General features: G+C 36.0%; 1 protein-coding gene across 2 annotated transcripts in view; it reads right to left on the bottom strand.

Annotated features, from left to right (window-relative positions):
• The window catches only part of MBD5 (methyl-CpG binding domain protein 5), a 398748-nt gene that overhangs the window by 255227 nt on the left and 126106 nt on the right, over positions 1-17415 (bottom strand). For both annotated transcript variants that reach the window (XM_090279601.1, XM_090279600.1), the window contains exon 3: positions 706-853. The gene's annotated coding sequence lies outside the window, so the exon portion shown is untranslated. The remainder of the gene's footprint in view (positions 1-705; positions 854-17415) is intronic.

The following is a 17415-nucleotide window of genomic DNA, read 5'->3' as shown; positions in this document are numbered from 1 at the left end:
AGGTGGAGAAGGCAGATTCCTTATATTTATATATATTTTTTTCTTTAAAATACAGTCAATTTCTTTCCAGGCAAACTTTCCCTTTAAAGCGTAAGGTAATTAATTTCAATTTTGAGATGGCACTGTGGTTCATAATCCTTGGCTGATTGTTCTTCCAGGAAAAATAAGAGCAGCTGTGAAAGTAACTAAAAATTCAATGGGATCTTTTGATGTAGACTTCTCACAAAATATAAAGCTGTGAGGGATGTAAAGGAATGACTTCCCAAGAGCTTGGAACACTTTAACATATTTAAAAATAAGTGAGAAAGATGCAGGAATTAAAACAAAAAATTCTAAATGGTATGGGTAATTTTAAAATAAATAGAAAATAATTCTAACTTCCCAAACTATTTAGTATTTGTAGGTATATGACATATGTGTCCAAGATAGATACAGAGAGCTCTGTTTTCAAACCTGAGTACTTCATTTCTGTTATTTAAATTTTTTATTTTGTATTTAGGAATGTAATGTAAGGAAAAAGCAGCTTAACTCATTGTAATTATTGACATGCAACAATGCTCAGAAAAAAAAAAAGAGGAAAAAATAGCTATATTTATAAAAATTACTATATTAAAGAAACCTTTTAATATTGTCATTAAAACATAATGCTCCTTGTTTCTACATACTTAATAATAGAAAACTCATAGCATCAAAATTATTGCTTGCCTCCAAAAAATTGTTGACATCCTCTGTGGCCATCTGACAAGGTGGTCATTCCTTTGTATTTGATGGGATTAGAGAAGTATCAAGATTCCATGAATTAATTTAAAAAATATTCTGTGCTCTTGGCTTCTGGTATTTTATTTCCTTGGTCCTGTTAAAAAGGGAATAAGGGTGAATTTACTAATTTTGAACAGGGAGGCAGTTATTTTATATTACTTTAGTTTCATATTTAAGGACATTTTGAGATTTTAAGAGGTCTCATTAAGAATCACAGAATTTTAGTTTTACATACAAACTTGCTAAATTTATGACTGTAGGCAAGAAAGAGCTATATTAATCAGATGATTCAATTCCCATATTTTACAAGTATAGGAAACTGAAATCCAGAGAGGTTAAACAACTCAACCAATGTTATAGCCAATTAGTGGCAGAGCCAGCATGAGAAACCAGTTCTTACTACTCCAGCTTCAGAGCTCTTTCCTTCAGCAGTCTACCTGGGAGGGAAATTGGGAAAAGCATTATCATGCCCAGGCTAATTTCTCAGCCCTAATACTTGTAGACAAATCTAGAACAAGAAACGACAAACACAAAAGTTCATTATTTAGATTACTAATTCAAAGCATGGCACTTGTTGAATGGATAGCTAAGAGAGATTACTTTATTAAAAATGACCAGTTACCATTACATCTCTGAATAGCATCCAGAATCATAATGATTTATTTTCCCAATCCTTACTAGTGCAACACAGCAAAAGAGTGATAGTTTTATTATCTGCAGAGTAACAGACTACAATTTTTACAAAGAAAATTGGGTTTTAGACATACCCTTGGTCAAAAACCCTTCAAAGATATCCCATAACATTTAAGATAAAAATCAAAAGGTCTTATTTTGCCTCAGATGACTGAGCTCTTGTTACCTTTGACAGCCTATCTGATCACTCTTTCCTTGCTTAGTATTCTATAGCCCCAGTGGCCTGTTCTTCAAATTTGTTAAGCATACTTTTGTTTTAGGTCTTTGACCTCCCTCTTTCCTCAGACTAGGATACTTCTTCCAGATAGCCACATGTCTGTTCCCAATGATTGAAACACTCTTTACCATATAGAGTTCCTTGGATGTTTCAGAATCTGCTCAAATGTCACCTCTGGAAGAAGTCTCCCTTACTATTTTAGCTAAACAACTTCTCCACCTTCCAACATTCACCCTTATTGGCCCTCATTCTCTATATCCACATCTGCTTCATAGTATTTACAATTTATAGATGTTATACAGCCCTACAAAATCCCTATGGGGGCCAGATGAGTTTTGAAATTCAGTAATATTTGAGTGAAGAGAATATGAGGGGGGATAAATGGTAATGGGAAAAACACAATAAAAATAAACTTAAAAAATAAAGGTAAGAGAGATCTAAGATGGTGGAGGAGTAAGTGGAAGTTACACTAACCTCCTCCCAGGACCAGTCTGGAATTACAACATAATTGTGGAGAAATCATCTGGAATAACCAACTGAACACTAGCTGGAGAGAAGTCCTATTACCATGGAGAGAGAGAAAAGGCCGCTTCATCACAACGTGACTGATAAGAAGTGAGGAGACGTAAAAGGGCTGGCTGGGCTCCCACGAGTGGCAGCTGAAGGGACTGACAAACAGCTCAGCAGCTGGGGGTTCCCCCTGAGAAGGGCAGGGTCTAAACCCCCAGCTGGGATTCCCAGCCTACAGCAACAGAGTGGAAAGTAAAATAGTATCCAGCTGTGAAAGGCGAAAAACTACACGGTTTCTTGCTAGCCAGAGAGAAACAGCTGGAGAAAAACAACTCTTACGTGGTTCATGTACAAAAATATTTTGGCACCCACGTACTCTGGGCTCAAGCAGAAGGAGGGCAGAGAGGACTAGAGATGCTTGGGGAGAATTTGGTGTGGTGGCTTTGAGGGAAGAACTGGGGGAGCAGCTGACTGGGCCCCAGTGCTGACTCATTCTCCATACTGCAGGCAGACCATCCCCTTCAAGTGGCATCAGCCTGAGGGGAAGCAAAAGCCCTGTCTACAGGAATTAAGCTGCCCCACCCTCGGTGCTTAGGCCTGACAGCTAATCACAGATTGAATAGATTAACAACTAAAGGAGTCAGACAAAGGCAGTAGATCTCCGGTAGCCTCCAACTGACTGCCTAAGCCCAGACTGGTACACGATCTGAAACCACCAGGGGCAGATCCAGAAAGTGCAGATAAATCTAAGAAGCAGCAACAAACAAGAGGAGTCAAAAAAATGGGGAGACAGAGAACTCCTCATTGAAAGGAAAGGAAGAATCCCCAGAAAGAGTGCTAAATGAAATAGAGGGAAGCAAACTATCAGACATGAAATTCAAAAGATGGATTATAGGGAAGCTCAATGAGATCAGCGAGCTCAAAGAAAACTACAAATAACTCCAGGGAAACTACAAGGAACTTACTGAGAACTACACCAGCATGAAAAAGAACATAGAAGCTATCAATAGAAGCCAGGAGGAAATGAAGAATACAATTTCTGAATTGAAGAACACAGTAGAAGGAAATAAAGGCAGGCTAGAGGAAGCAGAAGATCAGATCAGCAAGCTGGAGGACAACATAGAAAAAAAATTCCAGGACACTGCAACAAAATGAAAAAAGACTGAAAAAGAAAGAAGAGGTTCTAAGACAACTGCAGGACAACATGAAACATAATAATATCGGTATCATAGGAATTCCAAGAGGAGAAGAAGAGGAGCAAGTGATAGAAAACCTGTCTGAAAAACTAATGACAGAAAACTTCCTTAAAACTTGAGGAGAGAAAGAGTCACACAAGTCCAGGAAGCACAGAGGGTCCCAATGAAGATGAACCACAACAGGCCCACTTCAAGACATCATAATTAAAATGGCAACATTCAAGCCCCGACAGCTGTGGCTCAGTGGATTGAGTGTCGGCCTGTGAACCAAGTGTCACTGGTTCAATTCCCAGTCAGGGCACATTACTAGGTTGCACAACAGGTCCCCAGTTGGGGGCACGTGAGAGGTAACCACACATTGATGTTTCCCTCCTTCTCTTTCTCCTTTCCCCTCTCTCTAAAAACAAACAAATAAATAAATAAAAATAAAATAAGGTAACCTTGTTAAAAAAAAAAAGATGTAAAATGGCAACATTCAAAGACAAAGAGAGAATCCTAAAAACAGCAAGAGAGAAACAGCTAATAACATACAAGGGAACTCCAATAAGGCTATCATCATATTTCTCAGCAGAAACAGTACAAGCCAGAAAGGAATGGCAAAAAATATCCAAAGCAATGAAAAACAAAGGCCTACACGCAAGAATACTACACCCAGAAAGGCTCTCATTCAAAATAGAAGGTGAAATAAGGAGATTTCCTAGATAAAAGGATAAAAGAATAAATCTCCAACAAACCAGCATTGCAAGAGATGCTAAAGGGTCTGCTTTAAAAAGAAGAAGAAACAGAGAGAGACAGAGAGGAACACAAGTACAAAATAGGAAAAATGACAATGGATGAGTGAGCATCGATAATAATCTTAAATGTGAATGGATTAAATGTACCAATAAAAAGATATAGGGTGGCTGAATGGATTAGAAAGCATGACCCACATATATGCTGTCTACAAGAGACCCACCTTAGAACAAACGATCTATACAGACTGAAAGTGAAGGGATGGAAAAAAGTATTTCAAGCAAATAAACCTGAAAAAAAAAAAAAAAGCGGGGTTAGCAATACTTATATCAGACAAAACAGATTTCACAACAAAGGCCATAAAAAGATAAAAAGAAGCACATTTCATAATACTTAAGGGAAAAACCCATCAAGAAGATATAACCCTTGCAAACATATATGCACCCAACATAGGAGCACCCAAATATGTAAGGAAAATGTTGAAAGACTTCAGGAAGGATATAGAGAGCAACACACTCATAGTAGGGGACTTTGACACCCCATTGTCAACAATGGACAGATCTTCGAAGCAAAGAAACACCAAAGATATTGAGGCACTGAACAACACTATAGATCAAATGGACTTAGTTGATACATATAGAACTTTTCACCTCAAAGAAGCAAAATATACATTCTTTTCAAGTGCACATGGAACATTTTCAAAGATAGACCACATGGTAGGACACAAAACAAGTCTCAACAAATTCAAGAAAATTGAAATTATATCAAGCATCTTCTCAGATCACAATGGCTTAAAACTGGAAACCAACCTCAAAGACATTCAAACTCATGGAGAATGAATAACATGCTATTAAATAACAAATGGGTTAACAATGAAATCAAGGAAGAAATCAAAAGTTTCTGAAAACAAATGATAATGAAGACACAACAACCCCAAACCTTTGGGATACAGCAAAAGCAGTCCTGAGAGGAAACTTCATAGCAATACAGGCTTATGTAAAAAGGATAGAAGAATCTCTAATAAAAAATCTAACCCTAAAGCTACAAGAACTAGAAGAACAACAACAAACAAAGCCCAGAGCACATAGAAGGAAGGAAATCATCAAGATTAGAGCAGAATTAAATGACATAGAGACTAAACAAATAATTCAAAAGATCAATAAAAGTAGGAGCTTGTTCTTTGAAAATATAAACAAAATCAACAAGCCTTTAACCAGGCTCATCAAGAAAAAAAAGAGAAAGAACCCAAATAAATAAAATCAGAAATGAAAGAGGAGAAATCATAACCGATACCACAGAAATACAAAGGATTGTAAGAAATTATTACAAAAAACTGTATGGCAAGAAGTTTGAAAACCTAGAGGAAATGGACAAATTTCTGGAAACATATAATCTTCCAAAACTGAATCAAGAGGAAAAAGAAAGCCTGAACAGACCAATAACAACTAGTGAAATTGAAGCAATAATCAAAAACTCCCAGCACAAAAAAGCCCTGGACCAGATGGCTTCACAGGTGAATTTTATAAAACATTCAGGAGAGAACTAACGCCTATCCTTCTCAGATTATTCGAAAATATCCAAGAAGAGGGAAGACTCCCAAACTCGTTCTATGAAGCCAGTATTACCCTAATTCCAAAAGCAGGTCAAGACACAACAAAGAAAGAAAACTACAGGCCAATATCGCTGATGAACATAGGTGCTAAAATCCTCAACAAAATATTGGCAAAGTGGATCCAGCAACACATTAGAAAGATCATACACCACGACCAAGTGAGATTCATCGCAGGGATGCAAGGATCGTTTAATATTTGCAAGTCAATAAACGTAAAACACCACATAAACAAAATGAAAGACAAAAACCACATGATCCTATCCACAGATGCAGAAAAAGCATTTGATAAAGTACAACACCCATTTATGATGAAAACTCTCAGCAAAATGGGAATAGAGGGAGCATACCTCAACATAATAAAGGCAATGTACGAGAAACCTGAAGCCAACATCATACTCAATGGGAAAAAACTGAGAGCATTACCCCTGATGTCAGGAACAAGACAAGGAGGGCCACTCTCTCCATTCCTATTCAATGTAGTCTTGGAAGTTCTAGCCACAGCAATCAGACAAGAAAGAGAAATAAAAGTCATCCAAATTGGAAAAGAGGAAGTAAAACTGTCATTATTTGCAGATGACATGATAGTGTACACACAAAACTCTATAGACTCCAGGAAAAAACTACTTGACCTAATAAGTAAATTTGGCAAAAGAGCGGGGTACAAAGTCAATATTCAGAAATCGAAGGCATTTTTTAACACCAACAATAAAATATCAGAGATAGAAACTAGAAAAAAAATCCCATTTACCATAGCAACAAGAAAAATAAAGTACCTAGGAATAAACTTAACCAAGGAGGTAAAAGACCTGTACTCAGAAAACTACATAACACTGAAGAAAGAAATCAAGGAAGATACAAATAAATGGAAACATATACCATGTTCATGGATGGGAAGAATCAACATCATTAAAATGTTCATACTACCCAAAGCAATTTACAGATTCAATGCAATCCCTATTAAAATACCAATGACATATTCCAGAGACCTAGAACAAAACTTCAAAAATTTATATGGAACCAAAAAAGAGCCCGAATAGCCACAGCAATCTTGAGGAAGAAGAACACAGTTGGATGAATCACAATACCTGATATCAAACTATACTACAAGGCCATGGTAATCAAAACAGTCTGGTACTGGCATAAGAACAGACATATAGACCAATGGAACAGAATAGAGAGCCCAGAAATAAATCCAGATCTATATGGTCAACTAATATTTTACAAAGGGGGAAGGAACATCAAATGGAGTGAAAAGAGCCTCTTCAACAACTGGTGTTGGGAGAACTGGACAGGGACATGCAAAAAAATGATACTAGACCACCAACTTACACCACATACGAGAATAAACTCAAGATGGATCAAAGACTGAAATATAAGCCATGGCACCAAAAAAGTCCTAGAGGAAAACATAGGCAGGAGAATTTCAGATATCCCACGTAGCACCATTTTCACTGATATATCTCCTAAGGCAAGGGAAATAAAGGAAAGAATAAACAAATGGGACACCATCAACCTAAAGAGTTTCTGCTCAGCAAAATAAAACATCAGCAAGATGAAAAGGGAACCAACCATATGGGGAAATATATTTGCCAATGATACCTCAGACAAGGAATTGATCTCCAAAGTATATAAAGAACTTACACAACTGAACACCAAGAAGACAGACAACCCAATTAAAAAATGGGCAAAGGACCTGAACAAACACTTCTCCACAGAAGACATACAGAGGGTCCATAGACATATATGAAAGAATGCTCAACATCGTTAGCCATCAGAGAGATGCAAATAAAAACCACACCAGTCAGAATGGCAATCATCAACAAATCAACAAACAACATGTGCTGGTCAGGATGCGGAAAAAAGCGAACCCTGGTGCACTGCTGGTGGGAATGCAGACTCGTGCATCCACTATGGAAGAGAGTATTTAATTTCCTCAAAAAACTAAAAATGGAACTGCCTTTTGAATCAGCAATTTCATTGCTAGGATTATATCTGAAGAATTCTGAAACACCAATTCAAAAGAACCTATGCACCCCTATGTTCAACAGCCAAGTGCTGGAAACAACCTAAGTGCCCATTAGTAGATGAGTGGATCAAAAAACTGTGGTAATTTACACAATGGAGTACTATGTAGCAGAAAGAAAGAAGGAACTTCTACCATTTGCAACAACATAGATGGAACTAGAGAGAATTACGCTTAGCGAAATAAGCCAGGCAACAGAAGAAAAATACCCTATGCTATCACCTATTACAGGAGACTAATGAACAACACAAACAAATGAGCAAAATTGAATCAGAGGTATGTAAACAAGGAGTAGACTAACAGTAACAAGGGGGGAGGGGGGAGGGAGAGAAGGGGGTAAGAAGGGGAAGAGCTTAGTCAAAGAACATGTATAAATGACCCACGAACATGGACAACTGGGTGGGGACTGATTGTGGGAGAAGGGGGCATAGGGTGTGGGGAAGTAAGAGGGGAAAAATGTGGGACAACTGTAATGGAAAAACAAACAAAATATTTTTAGTGGGTGAAATAATGAAAATATAAAGAATGGAAATGCAAGTTCAGTGAATATTAGAAGGACAAGGATTTTCCTTCACACTATATTTTTCTCCCTATATGATCCCTCCAGAGTTTGGCATTCTAAAGAAGTAAGCAATGACATAAGGTTCTTTGCATAAAACTAATAAGACCAGTTTTTAATAGAGGTTTTGTTGACCAAGACTTTGACTGGAATGTCATGCCTAAAGGAGACATGTGTGGGCTCTGGTTGTTACCAAAAAGCCCTGAGGAACTGAGATTGACTTTCGAAGGCAAGAAAGGCGCACGAGAAAAAAGGCCTGGTACCTTGGTTGGTTGTGTGGTCCATGGCAATCTCTCCATGGAAGGAACGAAGGTTGCTTTCCTGAAAAATGACTAGAAGGGACCTTAAGGCACAATGGAAAACCTGAAGGACTTGGAAAAGATAGGTGTTTACAGGCAAGGCTGAATGGCAGGTATGTAGCTTAACGCCTGTGCCCTAAATGGCAGACTGAAAGTCACCCTAAAGGTTCCTCGCGTAAGTTCCAGCAAAGCAGAACTAAAGATCATTTGCTGCTCTTGTTGTGCTTATGCAAACGAACATGATAAATGAAAAATGGACTTAATGCAGTCCCTTTAATGTCAACGAGGGTAATCTTAGGGAGAAAAATCATGAGCCAAGGAAAGTCATAATGCTCAGTGGTAGACTATAAAGTAGTGCAGCTAACTGTCTTTAAAGTTTCTTTTCATGTAAAGTTTGTTTTCATTTGAAAGTTAAACTACATTTGTAGCATCATCAAAGATGCTTAATTTACAGGCAAGAAGAATGTCAAATTCCTTGCAACTGGATGTCTTTCCAATAAGACAGTCTTACAGATTTAGAGACTTGTATGTGGGTTATGTTACAGAAATTAACATGTGTTTTCTGTTTTCAAAAAGGGCATAAGCCTATGATCTCATTTTCTGTGATTATCTGTATGCATAGGCCTCACTTAATCCTGTCTGCAGCACTGCCTCATGAGACTCAACGGTTTGGCTGAACTAAGTGACTGGGTTGGTGAAGAATGGGGTGATCTGTGGGCTTCACTTTAAAACTGGTTCCTCTTTTCTATCCTAATGGCTTGGACCGAAAGGGCCCAGAAGTCTGAGAGGGGGGAAACCTAAAACATTTCCCTCAGCCCAAACTAAGTATAATGGGCCAAAGGGTTTTGGACAGGTGAGATGTGTCTGGCACACCTTCCTCCAAAGAAGCTCCCCACTTTTTTTCCCCTAATGTGGGACATTGAAAAACTAATCCCTAGTAGTTATGGATTGAATGATGTCTTTTAACCCTTTTGCCAAATCTGTTGCCCCCAGAATACAACAAGGATGCCAGCCTGTTAAACCAAGCACACAGTTGTCCGGGGACAGCCAACTGACCTGGAGTCTGCACGATCCTTCCCCATGTGGGAAGACCACCCTCCCCTCCACATCCCCTACTCTTATTAGGGATTTCTGGACCCAAGGGTAGGTAGGATGACGACCATGTCCAGCTTGAAGCAGCTAGAGGAGCTTGAGACCTTCGCCCATTGTCCTTTATAAGATTATAACAGGTCTTAATATCTGAGAGGGAGGGATTGTTATTTTTTATTGTTAAAACAATTAATTAATCATTTATTTATTAAAAAAAACGAAGAAGAATATATGAAAGGGTAAAGCAGGAGAGCTTGTATGAACGAACCATGGGCAGGGATTTGGTGGGGGGTTGCTGGGGGAGGGGTGGTGCTGGGTGGAGGGGAGCAAAGGGGAATAAACTGGAATTATTGTAACAATATAACCAATAAAATATAATTAAAAATTAATTAATTAATCATTAAAAAAAGAATAATATGGGAAAGGGTGAAGCCAGAAAGCTTATATGCACGACCCATGGAAATGAACTGGGGCGGGAGGTGGTGGAGGGATTGCTGGGGGAGGGGGGGTACTGGGCAGAGGGGAGCAAAAGGGAAAAAAATTAAAACTACTGTAATAATATAATCAATAAAATATACTTAAAAAATAAAATAAAATGAAAAAGGTAATATGTATAATGTTAGTATCTGTACAGAAAAACACATATGCATTTTAAGTGGTATTAAAAAAAAAACCCTCACAGTTTTACAACTACATGAGTGCAAGATTAGGTTTTATCACTATATGAGTGGCAAAGCTTTCAGTTTCAGAGCTTTTTGATTTTGGAATTATAGATAAGGAATTGTGAGATATACTACATATTAATATGTTTCTTTATTGCCCATCTCACCATATAATGTATGCTCACATGACCAGAGATCTATATTTTTTGCTGCTGTATGCCCATGCCTAACAGGTAATACTAAAAAAATATTAGTAGAATGGATAAGCAAAGGTTTCTGTAAGAATGTTTTTTTGTTTGCATTGTAAGTAAATCCTATGCTATGGTAATGCTATTCCTCTAAATTGAAGGAATAGTTGAAAATGTTATTTTAATAGCTTCTTTTTTTAAAAGATTTTTAAAATATATTGTTTATTTATTTTTAGAGAGAGGGGAAGGGAAGGAGAGAGAGAGACCTCACCCACAACCCAGACACGTGCCCTGACAGGAAATGGAACCTGAAACCTATCGGTTTGCAGGTCAATGTTCAATCCACTGAGGCACACCAGGTAGAGCTATTTGAATAGCTTCGTAAAACTGTTTCTTAAGGTTCATTGAAAAAATGTGATAGACAGCATTTAGACAAAACTAAACACCTGGGCTGTGTGATGTAGTGGGAAAAATTCTCAATTAGAATTCCAGAGATCTTGATTCACTTCTTTGCATTCCGATTTTTATTTTAACTACATTATTCCCTCACTTATCGCAAGTATTACATCCTAGGTTGCTCACGATAGGTGAAAATCTGCAAAGTAGGAACCTTACATTTATTTTAGTATTTATATATATTTTAAGGCTTTATAAACCCTTCCCACACACTTATACACCGTTCCCAGTCCCTTATTAACCTTTCCCACTCCCTTATTAACCTTTTCCACACTTTTATAAACATACTTCAACATACGTATACAGTACCTCAAAATCCCACGATATAGCGAAAAATCCGTGATAAATAATTAAATCTAACATTTTAAAATATCCCGTGATACAGTGAGGGTGTGATAAGTGAACCATGACATAGAGAGGGACTACTGTAATTATCATTTGTCCACACATCTAGCTCTTTCTCTTTGATTTAGATATCTCACCATTCTTGGCTTAACTTATTATCTGTAAATTAAGATGGTACAACTCGATGGTCTTTGGTAGTTCTAGGATTTACTAACAGTTAAATAACTGAAGCAGTAACCACTTTAACCCAGAAATTGGCTGGCCATTCTGAAAGACATATTCTTGTTCATCTAATCTACAATAAGAAGAGATTAGTTTTTAATGAAATTTAAGCATGTCTGTTTAGCTCTAATGAGGTAACACATTTGACAAATTTGTATTTTAATGTTTAACTTTTGGGCATGTTTCTGCATGAGAATGCCTAATAATATTTACTGAGCATTTATTATGTTCCAGGCACAATTCTAAGTAAGTCTAAGCTCTTTACATATATAAAACTTATAGCATATCTATAAGATAGGTACTAATATTACCCTTATGTAGACTGGATCACTCCTCCTTTTGCTCATCACACATCCAAGGAAGGTGTGTTTATAACTCTGCTCTATGACTGTGGGCTTGCTTTGATGAAATGAACAGCAGATATCACACAAGTAAAGCCGTCAAATACACTTTAGCAGTTGGGTTTCTGCCTTGCTATTCTACCTTTTACTCTTGAGTAAAAAGTGCTTCAGGAAGTTGTAGATCCAAGGAAGATGAGAGACAAGTGACAGACATGAAGACCTATCCTTGATCAGACCTACTTCTGCTTCCCCACAGACTGTTGATCAAGAACCAAATGCTTATTGTGGTATGCCTGTGAGCTCTGTAGTTTGTCTTATAGCAAAAGCTCACTGATAAAGCTCCTTTTTACAGACAAAATGAAGGTCAGAGATTGAGTAACTTGTCTAAACTTTCACAATTAGGTGGTAGGTCAAGGATCTAAAGCTGTGCAGCACTGGCTCAAGAGCCCACACTCTTAGCCCCTAGCCTCTGTTACCACTACATTATACTGCCCATATTATATGATATTAAGCCATTTATTAACATGGCAGTGGGTGGCCTGGTATACACATATTAAAATCCATAAAAGTAAATGCAATCTATCTAATTATAAATGGACAAAATGTCTTGCATCTTCAAGTGAAATGTTTCATCTTGAGACATTAATAAATATAAATATATTGTCTTCTGGAGTCAGATTAATAAGACTACACATCTTCCCAATTCACCCTAAGACTAACCAGTGGTCCCCATGCTGACAGCTCTACTACATGACTCTACCCCTGACTTTGGCTGACCAATTCAGGCATGTGTGATCCAAGCTGGATCAGCCAAGTTTCTTTTACTATTTTGAAATTTGGGCACATGACTGGAAACCCCCATTAATGGCTTTATTCTGGAGAAAGCTGAAAACCCAGAGCAGACCTTGTTCCTTTTCTTCCCACCTGTCAATTCCATGAGATACTCCAGTATCTTCCCAGATGAATGCCCTTCATGAATACGCTTGCCAAAATCTGTTTTTCTTGTTGCAACCAAAAGAAACAACCAAAATAGGCTTTAAAAAGGGTTCTTTTTGTTATAATTCTGAAGTGGAGAGGAAGAATTTCTTTCAAAAACCAAATAACTTTGCTTTTTTTTTTTTTTTTATCCTATCTAAGTAATTTTACAAATTATAGTTATGGATTATGTATCCTCTGATACTACTTAAAAATTCTTCCAAATTTTAAAAACCAGATTCCATGGATCCTAAACACTGTGTATAGAAATATATTTTAGTAGAGGTGAATAAAGTAGATTTCCTTTGTAAGTCCACATATTTTATGTACTTAAAAACATGCTATATAGAATGAGCTTTCGATATTCCTTTTGATAATGTGAGACAAGCGAACATATGGGATTACTTGCATCACTGATTCACTCAGAACTACTTAGGAGACCCAAATATATTCCAGACATTATTTTGGGTACTGAGGATAGAGCAGGGACAAAACAGACAAAGTCTTCCCTCAAAGTAGTGATAAGAGAGAATATATGGAATATAATTTGAAAATTTCTTAGTACCATTAGTAATGAATTTGGTACTTCTATATGGAGTGAAGAGATAAGAGTAACTTAAAAGTCTGAGAGTATGGAGGCAAAAATCCTGGAAAAGTTTATGTGCAATCCTTAACCTACACCTAATTTTCAAGAGGGATATATGAGAGCATATAAGAAGCCCTGCCAGAAATCATATGGAAGAGTAAATAATAAAGTGCAACCATCACCACAAAGGCAATGTTCACGTTACACTTTTTACTTTACCAGTGATTTTATATATATTATTAGAGTATAATCTCTTAACACTTCCAGATGAGCAGGAGAGAAAATGGAGCCTTAGAGGTGATAAAACCAGCTACAGCTTGGTTTTTAAATTTTCCAGTTTTATTTCCATCATACCACACTACATTATCTTACAAAAGACAACTAGTTTCATAGTAGGTAATGTTAAAATTTCTTTTAATTTATTTCTGTGAGCTGCTTATGAAATGGGACAAAGAAGCAATACTCAGGGTCACAAAGAAGCTGCTGGTAACAAATTGCACATCTTTTGTGAGCAGGCAGAAGCTCAAATCAGTAAGAAGGTTTGACAGAGTTGGCTGTGGAAAAGTTTAAGAATGTATTATTAAAGCAGATCTTTTTTCCCAACCAATGGGGTTGGCAAACTTAAGCCAGAAGAACAAATCGAGTCTGCCATCTGTTTTTGTATGAACCCCAGACAAGAATGGTATTTACATTTCTAAATGGCTTAAAAAGCATAAAAACCTGACACCTGAAAATAATATGAAATTCAATTTTCAGTGTCCATAAATAAAACTGAAACACAGTCACGCACATTTGTTCATGTATCACCTATGGCTACTTTCACACATCAACAGCAGAGACCTGCCAGACTATCTGGGCTTTTACAGAAAAAGATTGTTGATCCTTGATCTAGCACAGTGATTTTCAACCGGTCTGCCACAAGAATTTTTAAAACATGCAATACCTAACCATTTAGTCAGGGACACTGACCTCTTTTCCCTTAGGTTGTCAAATAAAATAATGACAACAGCCAACACAGCAAAATAGACATCTGGTATAAATAAATCAAAATTATAACTATTTTTTGTCAGATTGGCAGAAAATCTATTTTTTTATATGATGCAGAATTTTAGTAATTAGTTTATGTGTGTCACAAGGTGAAAAAGGTTGAAAATCGTTGATCTAGAAGGTCAGAGTTTTCCTAAGAGTTCATAGTGTTAAAGGCAGTAATGACATGTTTAAATTTGTAATTAAATTTAATAACTACATAGTTACTTATATATTTCTTCCCCTTAAAATTGAATTATTTGAGCACCTGCGATATATAAGTGATTGATATCTTAGAGACCTGGGAAGCATGCTTATGCATCTCAGCCACTAGGTCAGCAGATCACTTAAAACTACCTCTTCGTGTTTAAATTACCTCATGGTGTTTGTGATTCTTACAGAGGTTTAAATTTCTTAACTCTCAGTCCTACGTTTTGAAATTTACTGTTATGTAAATTACTGGTTAAAGACAGCAAGCACAAAGAAACTTTCGGTGACATATAATTAGTGAGAAGCTTAAAAATCCTATAATGCCTATAAATTTGCATCCAGACTATCGTCATCAAATTTGTAAGTTGCATTTATCTAATCAAGAGGAGCCCCTAGAAGTCTCAAACACCACTTTAAAACTCAGTATTAAAAAGAATTTTATCGTATCCAAATTTTTCTTAAGCAAAATTATCTTATCTAGAAATTAAATCCAGCTGATGTCAAAAGCATAAAATATAAAGAACTCCAAAACATGAGCTCATATAAGCAGTTTTGAACGTACTTTTGATTCTGTAACTTAGTTACTTTTCAATATACATTTAAATACTTATTAGGACTCAAAGTAAAATATTATTTAAAATATTGTTAAAATTTTATATTTACTGTTGTCAAATCATCACTCCTTACCCACCCATCCCCACACACATACACACACACACACATGCACACACTAATTTTAAGTTAATTAAACAGTAGGCCACTTACTAAAAGTAAAGTTTAAATGTCTTTATTATGCATAATAAATATATATTTATATTTAAAACACACTTTATAATTAATTTTTTCCTTTTGTAACTCAACCATTAGTTCAAGGAGGCTTAAAATGTGTGTGCGCGCGCGCGTGTGTGTGTGTGTGTGTCTGTGCACATAGCTCTATTTATTCTCTGTAAGATGGCTGCTCTGAAACAAGCTACCCTGCCATTTCGAAACCAAAGTCTACCTCTGATTAGGATAAAAAAAAAAAAAAATTAACATTGTCTTTTACTAGTTCTTCTATTTTTACTTTTTTTCATTTATCCCTTAGGAATATGTCTAAACCTCATACTAGAATTTTGTTGTTTATTCCCATATCTTTCATCTTCTCTTGCATCATTTTGTTTTGATTTTTCTCTAAATTCTGAGAAAATTTCTAAGTTTTTTTCTCTATACCACTAAGCTGATTTCCTGAGGGCCAACTCTATTTTTACTGACAAGATTGAGAATGTTAACTTATTTTTCTAACTTTAATTTCCTTCTGTCATTTTTAACCTCAACTACCTTGTCTTTACATTTATCCTGATGTTTATAAATTTTACCAGTTCTCCCCTTATGGACATCTGTTTTTGTTTCAAATAGTCATGTCCTCTTGTGATCACAAGCAGCTTTCTAAATATTTATGCTTTTGCAAAGTTATTTCTCTGAATATTCACTATAGAGGTCTAATTATCTTTAATTTGCAAACTTCTTTCATAAACTTTGTTTTAACAATAGTTTTTATAACTCAAAAACAATGACATCTTTTTGAAAACTTCAAGGTTTACCTGATTTAAAAATGTTGAGAAGCACTATAAAAATTTTAAAAATGAGTGATAATACTTATTCATTCTGCTCATTCATTCACTATTTCTTCAGCAAACAAATGAGTACAAATGCTTTGCCACTCAGAAAAAGCCAAGAGATAAATGACAGTCTTTACTTTCAAGTTGCTTACAGGTCAGTGGCTGGAAAAAGATAAGTATTCAGATTGTTAAAATACAGTTCGATAATTTCTTCAGTAGATGTAAATTAAGCTGCACATAGATGTAAAGAAGCTGCTGCTTTATAATCTAGAACAAAAATGAGCTCAGTTCCTGATAGTAAGAACAGAAAAGGGAGAATGAGAGGTATTAATAGTAGAATCCACTGCGCATAATGACCAATTTGATGAGGGAAGTAAGACAAATATTTAAAATTTAGACATATAAGAAGTTATGCAGTGTCTAGATGTACCATAATTAATTTATTTTTAATGTCATTTTTATAATTAAAATAATTAATGATCATGGTAAAATTCAAAGAGCATAGAAGAGTGAAAAAGTGAGAAATAAAAGCCCTATCTCCTCTCTCCACAGATATACACCATCAATAGTTTCTTGCATGTCTCATTCCATAAATTTTATACACCAGTTTCAGAAGTTCTTGGGGACAAATGTTTAGTAATTTGGAGTTTTTCAGATTTAGAAAGTTAATCTGAGCCATTCACTGCATTTTATTTAATACCAACCAGTGGCATCCAGGCAGCAGCTCATGAATAGTTACACTTTTATTTCAACATAGATTATAAATAATTTCATATATTCATAAATATCTTTTATTTTTTTTCCTCAGAGGATGTCTTTCTTCCCTAGCTTTACTGCAATATATTTGACATATAATATTGGTAAACTTAAGGTGTACAACATGATGATTTGATACATTTATATTGCAAAATGATTATTGCAATAAGGTTAGTTAACACATTTGTTGCCTCATCTAATTACAATTTGTGTTGTAAAAACATATAGCATTGTTAACTGTAGGCAGCATGCTGAATATTAGATTTTATAACTGAAAGTTTTTACCCTTTCATCAAATCTCCCCATTTCTTCCGCTTCCCAGCCTCTGGTAACAATCATTCTAATTCTGTTTCTATGTGCT

Source organism: Furipterus horrens, unplaced genomic scaffold (genome assembly GCF_987537825.1).
Source record: "Furipterus horrens unplaced genomic scaffold, mFurHor1.1.pri manual_scaffold_1, whole genome shotgun sequence".
In the NCBI taxonomy this organism is placed as follows: domain Eukaryota; kingdom Metazoa; phylum Chordata; class Mammalia; order Chiroptera; family Furipteridae; genus Furipterus; species Furipterus horrens.
The sequence above is the reverse complement of the archived record's forward strand: the minus strand, read 5'-3'. Positions and strand labels throughout refer to the sequence as shown.